Raw genomic sequence first — 14,397 nt, 5'->3', positions numbered from 1 at the left:
ATTTATGAGGACATTCTGGGATCCTTTGAAATATCCACAAAACAGTCTGGTAGCTCCTTTTGAGCGCCACACTCTCCAGCATTTCCAATAGTTACCATGGTCACAGGTGGAAAGAAGTTAAAACATCTTACATCATTCCGTTGTGATACTTTCTAGCCTATAAACTCTTTCTCCACAGAGACATCATCAGCATTTATTTGGTCTAAGAACACAGAACGGAAATTCCTATGCTAGTTTAAGAAAATCATTTGAAAAGTTAAACTGCTCTACAGCAATGAGAATAAGAAATTATAGTTCCTCCACAATAACATATGTGAATCTCAAAACATAATGTGAAAGAAGCCAAACCCCAAACAATATATACAATATGATTCCACTTATTTAAAGTTTAGATACAGGTGATGCAAATATATAGTGTTAGAAGTCTGCAGAGTGGTCACCCTTGAGGGGGAGGTAAGTAAATGGAATGGGGCATGGAGGGGGATTCTGGGAAGCTTGTTAAATTGTTTCTTGATCTGGGTTATAATTAAGTGGGATTTACTTGGTGGCAATTCAACCCTATGCTTATTATTACTTTTCTGCGTATATGTTACACTTCAACAAAAATTCACTAACATAATATAACTAAAGGAAATTTTAAAATATTCCACCAATACTAAAAATATTTTAAATGTTCTACACAAAAAGTGATACATTAATTATAGATAAAAATAAAAATGTTTTAACAAGTTAAATGGGAAGCTATCATACCCAAAAAGTAAGACAATTAGGATAAGAGGAAAAAGACTGGGAAAGAATACATTGAGGACTACAGTTTAGAAATGCCATCTATTTTATAAGCGAGGAAAATAAATTCCATGCAGAAATTTAAGAGAAAGAATAATTTCAAACTGTATAGAGTTTGATCAAACATCAAACCGCTTCATTTTACAGACTTAGAGACAGAGAAAAGCTGTTTGTTCAAGCTCACGCAGCTGGTCAGTGGAAACTATAACCCAAGCCTCCCCAGGCCTCTCTCCCTCTTTGTAGAAGATGAGGACAACAGTTAAACTCCATATCACAATACAACTTTTCAACACAATGACAGATCTGATAACATGGAAGGTTAGAGTGCAGGTGGATGGCTGCTGCTGTGTACCTTTTCAGATTCCAGGGCTCCAGACTTTGGGGATGTTCCAGGAGTGACTTTCCCAACATTGTAATGAGTTATGAGAAGGCATGGGAAAGCAATGTCAGCTCCTGCTGAAACTTCAGTGGAAGAGACTGAGTCAATCAAAGAATAGCAACACTTGAACATCTGGAAACACCAGATCCCAAGAATGAGTTAGCCTCATTTTAAATATAAAGAAATTTCCAGAGTTGACTAGAGTTGACTACGAGGAATAATTTTAAAGATTAAATGTCAGGGGGCAGACTTTGTACATGTCTGTGAATACTGTATACTTCTGAATAGGCCAAAGCTCCCTCTCAGAAGTCTCCCACGGGAGAAAAAAAATGAAATAAAAAGCCATTCCATTTCCTTTGTTCCCCAAGCAATAACTGACACTAGGGAATTCAAACAGATGAGGTGAAGTAAAGAGAGGAGTTAGCAGTAGGAGACTAAGTCATATGGGCAGAAGAATTAATTTAGAAGGCAGACTCAACAGAGATGAGGTGACAAATGGGAACAAAGTAAAATAAGAAGTCCAACTCAATGGAAAGGATGCCTCCAGCCAATCAGTAGAAAGGCACTGCTTTCATAATTGTGTTTTGGTTTTCACCAAGTATCAGGGAATCACTCGACCAAGGGTGGGAACTTACAACAACCATGAGATGGTAATGGCAGAGAAGAAAACCTTGGCAACAATGGTGATACAACTCAGAAAAGCAAAGGCCTCCATTCGCATCTGTTTTTTGAGATTCTTTTTTAAGAAAGGGATTTAAGACCCATGCGTTGTTCATTTCACAGATTCTATTTTGCATTACAACACAGGCAGTAATCCCAGGCCCTGTGTGGAATAATGTCTTCCTAGTGTTCCACTTGAGAACCTACATTTGCTGCTAATGTGGGGCTGCATGTGATGACAGCCTGCTAGTTTCCTGCTGGTGGACTAATGGCTGCAGCTAAGCACTCCTTTCAAACTGTGCTCAAACCCTTGATGTGGAGATCTCTTCCTTTGAAAGCTTGTCACAATTCAAGGAGTATGGAGATTAAGAGCCCATTTAAGGATTCAGCCACAAAAGCTGAAAATTATGCACTTTTAAGGGCATCAGACATCTGGCAATTAATGTACAAAATGGTTGTAGGTTGGTGTTTGGGTAGAATCTCTCAAGGCTGGGAGACTAGGACCTGAGGATGTGTGGGTCTCTCTCACAGCCCAAACTCCTTGAGGGAGTGGGCCAAGTGCTTGGGTAGATCACAGCTTGGAAGTATCAAAAGTCTTTTATATAAATCATGGGAATTCCTAGAAGTTCTGCCTGCTAGTAGGTACATGATTCATTACACAGAATTATACATCCTTGATAAGATGCAAGGTAGGTGCCCTCTAAAAATGTCCTAGTCAAATAATTGCCCAATTTTTTGATCCTTCTCCAGGTCATCTGACATGGTTACCCTATCCTAATGCAGCCCCTGGAGTCCTGGGGTACAGAGTGAGGTGTTTTTGCTTTGTCATCAGCAGCTTCCCAAAGAGTGGAAGAGTGCTCCACTCTTGAGTGCTCAGACTGCAGTTATCATGCCCCTATAAAGTTCTAGAACCTAAATCCTGTAATTATCTGGAAAAACTCTACAACAGTGACATATACATGTGTGTGTATGCACAAATACATGTGGTATAAATCTATCAGATTATTGTGATCTGCAAAATACCAACCAAAGTACATAACACGAGGCTGCTTCTTCCAAAACTCACCTCTCTTGGACAGACATGCTCTCTAAACAACATTAAAAGTGATAAACACGCCACCTGGAAACCATCCTTCATCCTTCCCTTATCAGTGTAGCCTTAAACTAAAACATTGTCTTATCTGGCCTGTTTCCCAACCTTCTGTCCACCCACTGTGTGGTTCCATCATTCTGGGAATGTTCCTTTTGCATGCATTTGGCTTTCACTGGGAGTCTCACTTCAAGGATGCCAGCTTCTCGTCTCCCCAAACCCTTCCCCAATAATAAGAATAATGAGGTTAGATAGACAAGTGAAAGGATAAAGGTGAGAGCCTGCTATAAAGATATTTAACTGATGAAGCCCATATCAATGTGGCTAAATGTAGCCGTATACCAAAATTCAATTTGTATATATCTACATAGCTAGGATACCTGGCAAGGATCTGAAATATCAGTCTGTCACTTATGTGTCAGTAAAACTACACTGGAGAAACTGTACCAACTAAGTTCATATAGTCCTGAATTAAATTTTTTCCAATCCAAAAAGAACAATACACAATGTTCAAGACACTAAACATGAGTGCTTTGTTTTCCTACTTTTTATCATTTATCATGAATAAAACTCACATTAAAAAAAACTCTCTTCACACAGACTCATCCAGAGAAGTGCCCACGTATGCCCTTCCTTCCAATCCAGTTCTCTCATCATCACCAGAAGTTCTTGATTCTCCCTTCACAGGCATCTCCAACCCCAGCGTTAGTAGTCTCTGCTGTGAAATTTCATGAAGGCGTTTTGAAAAGTTAGCAGCCAAGGATCTAGTTGTATGATTTGGGCAAGCAACTTAAACACTGATGTCCTCAGTTTCCCAATCAGTTAAGGAGGGACCTAGGGTAAATTGTTATCAAAGTTTCTTCAAGTTTTGAAAAAAAAATCAAAGATGTTAGAAGAAGGGAGGGAGAAAGAGGGAGAGAGAAATAATTAGCTTATCTGTCTTTGGAGCTACAAGCTTCTTCCCCCTTTGTATTTTTCCAAATTCCCTAAGCTTCTCTCTGTCATCAAAAGACCAAAGCCTTCCTATTTCTCTAGCAAAACATATAATCAAGAATTTATTACTTTTTTTTATTTTATTTTTCCATAAGTTATTGAGGTTCAGGAGGTATTTGGTTACATGAGTAAGTTCTTTAGTGGTGATTTGTGAGAGTTTGGGGTACCCATCACCTGAGCAGTATACGCTGTGCCATATTTGTTGTCTTTTACCCCTTCCACTCTTGCCCCTACGTCCCCAAAGTCCACTGTATCATTCTTATGCCTTTGCAGCGTCCTCATAGCTTAGCTCCCACGTATCAGTGAGAACATAGGATGTTTGATTTTCCATTCCTGAGTTACATCACTTAGAATAATAGTCTCCAGTCTCATCCAGGTCACTGCAAATGCTGTTAATGCATTCCTTTTTTTTTTTTTTTTTTTTTTTTTTGAGACGGAGTCTCGCTCTGTCGCCCAGGCTGGAGTGCAGTGGCGCAATCTCGGCTCACTGCAAGCTCCGCCTCCCGGGTTCACGCCATTCTCCTGCCTCAGCCTCTCCGAGTAGCTGGGACTACAGGCGCCCGCCACCACGCCCGGCTAATTTTTTGTATTTTTAGTAGAGACGGGGTTTCACCGTGGTCTCGATCTCCTGACCTCGTGATCCGCCCGCCTCGGCCTCCCAAAGTGCTGGGATTACAAGCGTGAGCCACCGCACCTGGCAATGCATTCCTTTTTATGGCTACATAATATTCCACCACATATATATATGCCACAGTTTTTTAATCCACTCGTTGATTGATGGGCATTTGGGCTGGTTCCATGATTTTGCAGTTGTGAATTGTGCTGTTATAAAGATGCATGTGCAAGTATCTTTTTCAAATAATGACTTCTTTTCTGCTGGGTAGATACCCAGTAGAGGCATTGCTGAATCAAACGGTAGTTCTACTTTTAGTTCTTTAAGGAATCCTCACACTGTTTTCCATAGTGGTTGTACTAGTTTACATTCCCCCCAGCAACGTAGAAGTGCTCCCTGATTGTTGCATCCATGCCAACATCTACTGTTTTGGGATTTTTTTTTTTAATGGCCATTCTTGAAGGAGTAAGGTGGTATCATATTGTGGTTTTGATTTGCATTTCCCTGATCATTATTGATGTTGAGCATTTTTTCATATGTTTGTTGACTATTTATATATCTTCTTTCCAGAATTGTCTATTCATGTCCTTAACCCACTTTGTGATGGGACTATTTGATTTTTTCTTACTGATTTGTTTGTGTTCATTGTAGATTCTGGATATTAGTCCTTCGTCAGGTGTATAGATTGTGAAGATTTTCTCCCACTCTGTGGGTTGTCTGTTTATTCTGCTGACTGTTCCTTTTGCCATGCAAAAGCTCTTTAGTTTAATTAGGTCCCAGATATTTATCTTTGTTTTTATTGCATTTGCTTTGGGTTCTTGGTCATGAAATCCTTACCTAAGCCAATGTCTAGAAGGATTTTTCCAATGTTATCTTCTAGAATTTTTATAGTTTGAGGTCTTAGGTTTAAGTCCTTAATCCATCTTGAGTTGAATTTGTATAAAGTGAGAGATGAGGATCCAGTTTCATTCTCCTACATGTGGCTAGCCAATTATCACAGCACCATTTGTTGAAAAGGGTATCCTTTCCCCACTTTATATTTTTGTTGGCTTTGTCGAAGATCAATTGGCTGTAAGTATTTGGGTTTATTTCTGCATTATCTATTCTGTTCCATTGGTCTATGTGCCTTTTTTTTTTTTATACCAGTACCATGCTGTTTTGGTGACTATGGCCTTATAGTATAGTTTGAAATCACGTAGTGTGATGCCTCCAGATTTGTTGCTTAGTCTTGCTTTGGCTATGTGGGCTCTTTTATGATTCCATATGCATTTTATAATTTTTTTCCTAATTCTGTGAAGAATGATGGTGGTATTCTGATGGGGAGTCCATTGAATTTGTAGATTGCTTTTGGCAGTATGGTCATTTTCACAATATTGATTCTACCCATCCATGAGCATGGGATGTGTTTCCATTTGTTTGTGTCATCTATGATTTCTTCCAGCAGTGTTTTGTAGTTTTCCTTGTAGAGGTCTTTCAACTCCTTTGTTAGGTATATTTCTAAGTATTTTTTTTTTTTTTGCAGCTATTGTGAAATGGATTGATTTCTTGATTTGATTCTCTGCTTGGTCACTGTTAGTGTATAGAAGAGCTACTGATTGTGTACGTTAATCTTGTATCCGGAGACTTTGCTGAATTCTTTTATTAGTTCTAAGAGCTTTCTAGAGGAGTCTTTAGGGTTTTCAAGATAAATGATCATATTGTCAGCAAACAGTGACAGTTTGACTTCCTCTTTCCTAATTTGGATGCCCTTTATTTCTTTATCTTGTCTGATTGCTCTAGCTAGGACTTCCAGTACTATGTTAAAGAGGAGTGGTGAGAGTGGGCATCCTTGTCTTGTTCCAGTTCTCAGAGGGAATGCTTTCAACTTTTCCCCATTCAGTATTATGTTGGCTGTGGGCTTGTCATAGATGGCTTTTATTACATTAAAGTATGTCCCTTGTATGTGGGTTTTGCTGAGAGTTTGAATCATAAAGGATGCTGGATTTTGTCTAACGCTTTTTCTGCATCTATTGAAATGATCATGTGATTTTTGTTTTTAATTCTGTTTATGTGGTGTATCACATTATTGACTTGCGTGTGTTAAACCATCCCTGCATCCCTGATATTTATCTTTTTGATATGTTGTTGGATTTGGTTAGCTACTATTTTGTTAAGGATTTTACCATCTATGTTCATCAAGGATATTGGCCTGTAGTTTTCTTTTTGGTTATGTCCTTTCCTGGTTTGGATATTAGGGTGATGCTAGCTTCATAGAATGAATTAGAGAGGGTTCCTTCTTTGTCTATCTTGTGGAATAGTGTCAAGAGGATTGGTACCAATTCTTCTTTGAATGTCTGGTAGAATTCTGCTGTGAATCCATCTGGTCCTGGGCTTTTTTTTTTTTGTTGGTAATTTTTTTTTTAAATTAGCCAACTGATATATTTAAGGACAAAATTACATGAATACAATAATTGTTCATTATTTGATCTTTAAATTTAAAATTTTACATATTCTTTTTTTTTAATTTTATTATTATTATACTTTAAGTTTTAGGGTACATGTGCACAACATGCAGGTTTGTTACATATGTATACATGTGCCATGTTGGTGTGCTGCACCCATTAACTCATCATTTAGCATTAGGTATATCTCCTAATGCTATCCCTCCCCCCTCCCCCCACCCCACAACAGTCCCCGGAGTGTGATGTTCCCCTTCCTGTGTCCATGTGTTCTCCTTGTTCAATTCCCACCCATGAGTGAGAACATGCGGTGTTTGGTTTTTTGTCCTTGCGATAGTTTGCTCAGAATGGTGGTTTCCAGCTTCATCCATGTCCCTACAAAGGACATGAACTCATCCTTTTTTATGGCTGCATAGTATTCCATGGTGTATATGTGCCACATTTTCTTAATCCAGTCTGTCATTGTTGGACATTTGGGTTGATTCCAAGTCTTTGCTATTGTGAATAGTGCCGCAATAAACACGTGTGCATGTGTTTTAATTGCCATTTCAATCTTGCTGTTTGTTATTGGTCTGTTCAGGGTATCTAATTCCTCCTGATTTAAGCTAGGAGGGTTGTATTTTTCCAGGAATTTATCCACCTCTTCTAGATTTTCTAGTTTATGTGAGTAAAGGTGTTCATAGTAGCCTTGAATGATCTTTTGTACTTCAGTGATGTCAGTTGTAATATCTCCTGTTTCATTTCTTAGTGAGGTTATTTGGATTTTCTCTCTTCTTTTCTCGGTTAATCTTGCTAATGGTCTATCAATTTTATTTATCTTTTCAAATAACCAGTTTTTTGTTTCATTTATTTTTTGTATTTTTTTGTTTCAATTTCATTCAGTTCTGCTCTTATCTTGGTTATTTCCTTTCTTCTGCTGGGTTTGGGTTTGGTCTTTTCTTGTTTCTCTAGTTCCTTAAGTTCTCTAGTTCTTTAGTTCTCTAGCCTTAGATTGTCTGTTTGTGCTCTTTCAGACTTTTTGATGTAGGCATTTAGGGCTATGAACTTTGCTTTTAACACCACCTTTTCTGTATCCCAGAGGTTTTGATAGGTTGTGTCATTTTTGTCATTCAGTTTGAAGAATTTTTAAATTTCCATCTTGATTTCGTTTTTGACCCAATGCTCATTCAGAAGCAGGTTATTTAATTTCCATGTATTTGCATGGTTTTGAAGGTTCCTTTTGAAGTTGATTTCTAGTTTTATTCCACTGTGGTCTGAGAGAGTGCTTGTTGTAATTTCAGTTTTCTTAAATTTATTGAGGCTCATTTTATGGCCCATAATATGCTGTTTCTTGGAGAATGTTCCATGAACTGTTGAATAGAATGTGTATTCTGTGGTTGTTGGATGAAATATTCTGTATGTATCTGTTAAGTCCTTTTGTTCCAAGGTATAGTTGAAATCCATTGTTTCTTTGTTGACTGTCTTGATGACCTGTCTAGTGCTGTCAGTGTTATTGTGTTGCTATCTATCTCATTTCTTAGGGCTATTAGTAATTGTTTTATAACTTTGGGAGGTCTGGTGTTAGGTGCATATATGTTTAGGATTATGATATTTTCCTGTTGGACAGTGCCTTTTACCATTATATACTGTCCCTCTTTGTCTCTTTTAACCACTGTTGCTTTAAAGTTTGGTGTGTTTTTTTTTTTGAGATTCAGAAATATTTTATTAGAAAAGTAATGCACATTCATTGTAACATCAGCTTTTATTTCTGTGTACTGTATGAGCTTCCCAAAACCGTTCTCCAAAGTTAACCATTTAAAACTCATTCATGTATTTTATTATGCATCCTACAACAAAGACTAAGAAGTAGGCAAGAATGACTATAAAACACAGCCTAATTACAGAAAAGTTAATACATTTTTACATGAAAACATTTTGAAACCAGTTTTTTGTTTATTGAAGGATTTTTCTCATGCATATTATCCAAGATTTTTTTCTGTCAATTAGTTTCCTAGGATTGCTATAACAAATTACCACAAACTGGGTACCTTAAAACAGCGGAAATATGTTCTGTCACCATTCTGGAGGCTAGAAGTGCAAAATCATGTTAGCAGGGTTGGCACCTACTGGAACTCCGAGGGAGAATCTATTCCATGCATTTTTCCCATCTTCTGATGGTTGCCATGATGTATCACTCTGATCTGTGCTCCAGCTTCATGTGGCATTCTTTCCTTTGTCTCTGTCTTCTCTTCTTTTTATTTTCCTTTGTTTTTTTTTTTTTTTTTTTTTTTGAGGCAGAGTCTCATTCTGTTGCTCAGACTGGAGTGCAGTGGCACGATCTCAGGTCCCTGCAACCTCCACCTCCCGGGTTCTAGTGATTCTTGTGCCTCAGCCTCCTAGGCAGCTGAGATTACAGGCACACACCACCATGCCTGGCTGATTTTTCGTATTTTTAGTAGAGGTGGGTTTTCGCCATATTGGCCAGGCTGGCCTTGAACTCCTGTGCCTCAAGCTATTCACCTGGCTTGGCCTCCCAAAGTGCTGGGATTACAGGCGTGAGCCACCACACCGGCCCTATCTTCTCTTATAAGGAACACCAGTCATTTTGGATTAAGGGCCTGCCCTGCTCCACTATGACCTCATCTTAGCTACTTACAACCCCAATGACAGTATTTCCAAATAAGGTCACATTCTCAGGCTCTAGGAAGTACATGAATTTTGGGGGGACGCTGTTCAACCCAGAGCATTCAGTTTCTATTTAACATAAAAAATAATTCCCTTACTATAAAGGATGAAAAAATGACTTATGAAATAGGTGAATGGTTGTTGAATATACAAATGTGATCTTTTATTTTCCAATTACATACAGGGATAAGAATTTTTGGGGAATATGTCTCATTCACAAATATGTGTTACATGCAAAGAGAAATTTATACATTCTTCAAGTAGGATTCAGGGAATTAACCTAGTTGCATTCTTTTGTTTCTATTTCAAGCATATTGTTCTCCAGATTTTTTTTTCTAATTCTGATTTCCCTGTAGGATTGTTCAGATTTAAATAAAGCCTGTAAAGCAGAAGTAGTAAACAAGACTGGGTACTAAAGTTAAATATTACAGGGTAGATAAAATAAGTCTGAGGTAAATTCATGTATTTAATTCTTATCTATTTTGCCCATACAGTTACGCTGATATTTCATTCACTTGGATTCACCAACTTAAAATTTGTAACCGTAATGGAGAATCTTTTTTCTGTATTTGAAAAAAGTTTACTGAGCAAATCAATGGTATGAATATGATTTCAAGGATAACTATTTAAGACAATATTTATTTGTGTGTACCGTTAATCAGCATGTCCCCTTCCATACCCCATGTGGCCTTTGACTAATTATCTCCAACTCATCCTTCAGGTCACAATTCAAGTATTATGTTCTCATACCTGGTTTCTGACAACAGATAAAATCCTTACTAGATGCTCTTACAGTACCATGTACGACTTGTTTGTAGTATTTGCCACCGTGTCCATTTTATATTGATTTTTGTGATTATAATGAACGTAATTTTCATCTACTAAACTCTATAGGACATGTACTGTGGGCCATGTATATTGTACTTGTCTTTGATTTTCTAATGACAAGTTCAGTACTTGCTTGATTTTACCTTTTTACTTTGCTTTCAGTTATTGATGAATAACTGAATAAATTAGAAGTACATATTACATATAAAAAGTTGACATGTGAATTATGAATCAATCTCATCAATTTGTTAAAGAATCTTCTACCAAGTACTCTTTTCTTGAATAAACTTTTACCCTTATTACAGTTACCATATCTTTGTAACACAGTTAAGGGAGCATTGATTTTACTATATTAAATAGTTTTCTATTTCAAATAGACTTGGCTGAATTATTTTGATTAGCTCAATTAAAAAATACAAGATTCTAATAAGAGACTTTATTATATACTAAAGGCATTGTGAGCTATTATTAAATACAATTGACATGAAATATAAGTGTTGTGAAACAATTCTCTGTAAGGATTTTACATTTTTACTTTGCTATATATGAACAAAATGGCCCATATCATACTGAAAAATCCCTTTAAAATAATAGACTATAATTTGAAAAATGAAATTTTATCAGTATAACGCATATTTAAACTAATATTTTAAAATTTAAAATTTGTAAAAAGCCTTCATTTGAGAAAGCTATAGTAATTATTCACAAGTAGGGACATTAAAATTCATCCGTAATCATCATCATTTGAGCCAGAGGAAGACTGTTGCAAATATCTAAGTTCAAAATTTAGGACATGCAGGTATGATTTGACAGCTTGAGTTTACATATTTGGATAAACACAACATAGTATTATTTAAATAAAATTTCCTGGCCGGAGGAAGGACTGCATTTCAAGAGTCCAATATGATGCAAAGATTAACACATTTTTCCAGTCTTGAGATGCTGCTGCTCCCTGAGTGTAACTTTCTCTGTCATGGTAATATTTCCTACAGTTTCTTTTTGAGGGGAAAAAAACTGCTAAATGCTATCTCTTTTCAGACGGTCCCACACTTAAACCTATATCAAGGCATTCAGGAACATAACGCGAGTAAAGATTAGAGAAATTGTGAGAAAAAAATTTGAAGAACAAGATGATGCTAACTTATAATTTGATAGCTCCTCTGAGCTTGGCTGAGCACCCTCTGGAGTTATCTTGTACATCCTGATCTTGTGGACTAAGTACCTTCTTGTGTATCAATTCCCACGTTAAAGGAGCTCTTCTCATAGAGACTTCTACCGTGTTTTCATGATCTGAACCCAGTTGCAGTGTTTTCATCACTTGCTGTGTAACACTTAGGTTAAACCTTTCTTTCATGCTTATTCCAAGCAAAAATCTTTTGACAATGCAGTCCTCTAGTGAATGGAAGGAGAGGGCAACAAGGCAACCACCAGGTCTCAGAAACTTCTGAGCTGTCTTCAGTCCTGTGTAGAGTTCATTGAGCTCATTGTTCACAAATAAGTGAAGAGCCTGGAAAGTCTTGGTGGCAATATGAGTAGATCGTTGTAGCAAGTCTTTTCGTGCATAAATAGCAGAGGGAAGAAATGATCCTGTGATGATGCTGGCAAGCTGCTGGTTTCTGGTGATGGGGTAGATGCTGTGTGCTGAAGTGATTTTCTTGGCATGCTTCTCCTCCCCATATGTTCTTAGGATAGGTGCAAGTACCTGTTGATCTAAAGCATTCACAACATTAGCAGCAGTGGGCATGTCAGGGTACCTGCCACCATCCATCCTCATGTCTAAGGGGCCGTCTTTCTGAAGGGAAAAACCTCTTTCGGGAGTGTCAAGTTGTATGGAGGAACACCCAAGATCCATAAGAACTCCATCAAAAGTCCCTGTCTGCACTCCAGCTTTCATTAATAAGGCTTCAGCTTGGCTGAACTAGCCCAGCATAGCTCGGATTTGTCTAGCATACAACTCTGAAAGATGTTCAGCTAGTGCATAAGCTGTTGTGTCTCTGTCCAAGGCATACAGAACGATATCTGACTCCTTCTGTAGAATAGCTTTTGTGTGCCCTCCTGAACCAAATATCATATCTAGAAAAACCTGTCCTTTTTGTGGTGACAAACAATGAACAACTTCATCCACCATTACTGGAATATGTAATTTAGTCAAATCTCTATCTTGAGATCTGTTTAACTCCTGGGCTTGAGTTTGATCTGTTTGCTCCTGGGCTTCATATTCTTTATATTTTTCTGCTGTAGTATGTATTCTTTTTGGCCAGACACCTTAATTAGGTATGCCAGATTCCAACCAACATGAAAGACATTCTTTATACATTCTACAAAAATATGGATATTGAAGCATTCTGTAGGTCAACAAATCTGAGGCACGAAGACTTCTCAGTTGGCCTCTAACTTGGGCCAGCGACTACCGCTATGGTGCCAGAGAACCTGAATTTGCCCACTTTAAAGTTTGTTTTGTCTGATATAAGAATAGCTACCCCCGCTTGCTTTTGGTGTCCATTTGCATGAAATCCCTTTTTCTACCCCTTTAAGTTTATGTGAGTCCTTATGTGTTGGGTGAGTCTCCTGAGGCAGCAGATGGTTGGTGAGTTCTTATCCATTCTGCAGTTCTGTATCTTTTAAATGGAGCATTTAGGCCATTTACATTCAATGATGGTATTGAAATGTGAAGTACCATTGCTTTCATTGTGCTATTTGTTGCCTGTGTACTTTGGTATTTTGTTTTTGCTTTTATATTTTTGTTTTATAGGTCTTGTGTGATTTATGCTTTAAAGAGGTTCTGTCCTGATGTGTTTCCAGGATTTGTTTCAAGATTTAGAACTCCTTTTAGCAGTTCTTGTAGTGGTGGTTTGGTAATGGTGAATTCTCTCAGCATTTGTTTGTCTGAAAACGACTGTACCTTTCCTTCATATATGTTAGTTTCACTGGATACAAAATTTTTGGCTGATACTTGTTTTGTTTGAGGAAGCTGAAAATAGGTCCCCAATCCCTTCTAGCTTGTAGGGTTTCTGCTGAGAAATCTGCTGTTAATCTGATAGGATTTCCTTTATAGGTTACCTGGTTCCTCTGTCTCACAGCTCTGAAGATTCTTTCTTTCATCTTAAATTTGGATAACCTGATGCCAATGTGCCTAGGCGAAGATCTTCTTTGTGCTTCTTGTATTTGGATGTCTAGGTCTCTTGCAAGGCCAGGGAAGTTTTCCTTGATTATTCCCCCAAATATGTTTTTCAGGCTTTCAGAATTCTCTTCTTTCTCAGGTACATCGATTATTCTTCGGTTTGGTCATTTAACATAATCCCAGGCTTCTTGGAGGCTTCGTTCATATTTTCTTACTCTTTTTTCTTTGTTGAATTGGATTAATTAGAACATCTTGTCTTTGAGCTCTGAATTTATTTGTTCTCTTGTTCAATTCTATTGCTGAGACTTTCCAGAGCATTTCGCATTTCTAAAAGTGTGTCAAAAGTTTCCTGAATTTATTGTTTTTTCCTTAATCTATTTCCATGAATATTTCTCCCTTCACTTCTTGTATCATTTTTTGGATTTCCTTGCTTTGGGCTTCACCTTTCTCGGGTCCCTCCCTGATTAGCTTAATAACTAACCTCCTGAATTCTTTCTGGAATTCAGCAACCATGTTTTCTGGTTCCTTCTCATTTGGGTAGGCTCTGTCAGAGGGAAGGTCTAGGGCTGAAGGCTGTTGTTCAGATTCTTTTGCCCCACGGGGTGTTCCCTTGATGTAGTACTCTCCCTCTTTTCCTATAGATGTGGCTTCCTGTGAACCGAAGTGCAGTGATTGTTGTCTGTCTTCTGGGTCTAGCCACCCAGCAAGTCTACCTGGCTCTGGGCTGGTACTGGGGGTTGTCCACACAGACTCCTGTGATGTGAACCATCTATGGATCTCTCAGCCACGGATACCAGCACCTGCTCCAGTGGAGGTGGCAGAGGG

At 37.9% G+C, this 14,397-nt stretch overlaps 1 pseudogene; it reads right to left on the bottom strand.

Annotated features, from left to right (window-relative positions):
* Positions 1-11,592: 11,592 nt before the first annotated feature.
* Positions 11,593-12,856, bottom strand: LOC129476233 (12S rRNA N4-methylcytidine (m4C) methyltransferase-like; annotated as a pseudogene).
* Positions 12,857-14,397: the final 1,541 nt, after the last annotated feature.

The sequence above is a fragment of the Symphalangus syndactylus genome, chromosome X, assembly GCF_028878055.3.
Source record: "Symphalangus syndactylus isolate Jambi chromosome X, NHGRI_mSymSyn1-v2.1_pri, whole genome shotgun sequence".
Taxonomy (NCBI): Eukaryota; Metazoa; Chordata; class Mammalia; order Primates; family Hylobatidae; genus Symphalangus; species Symphalangus syndactylus.
The sequence above is the reverse complement of the archived record's forward strand: the minus strand, read 5'-3'. Positions and strand labels throughout refer to the sequence as shown.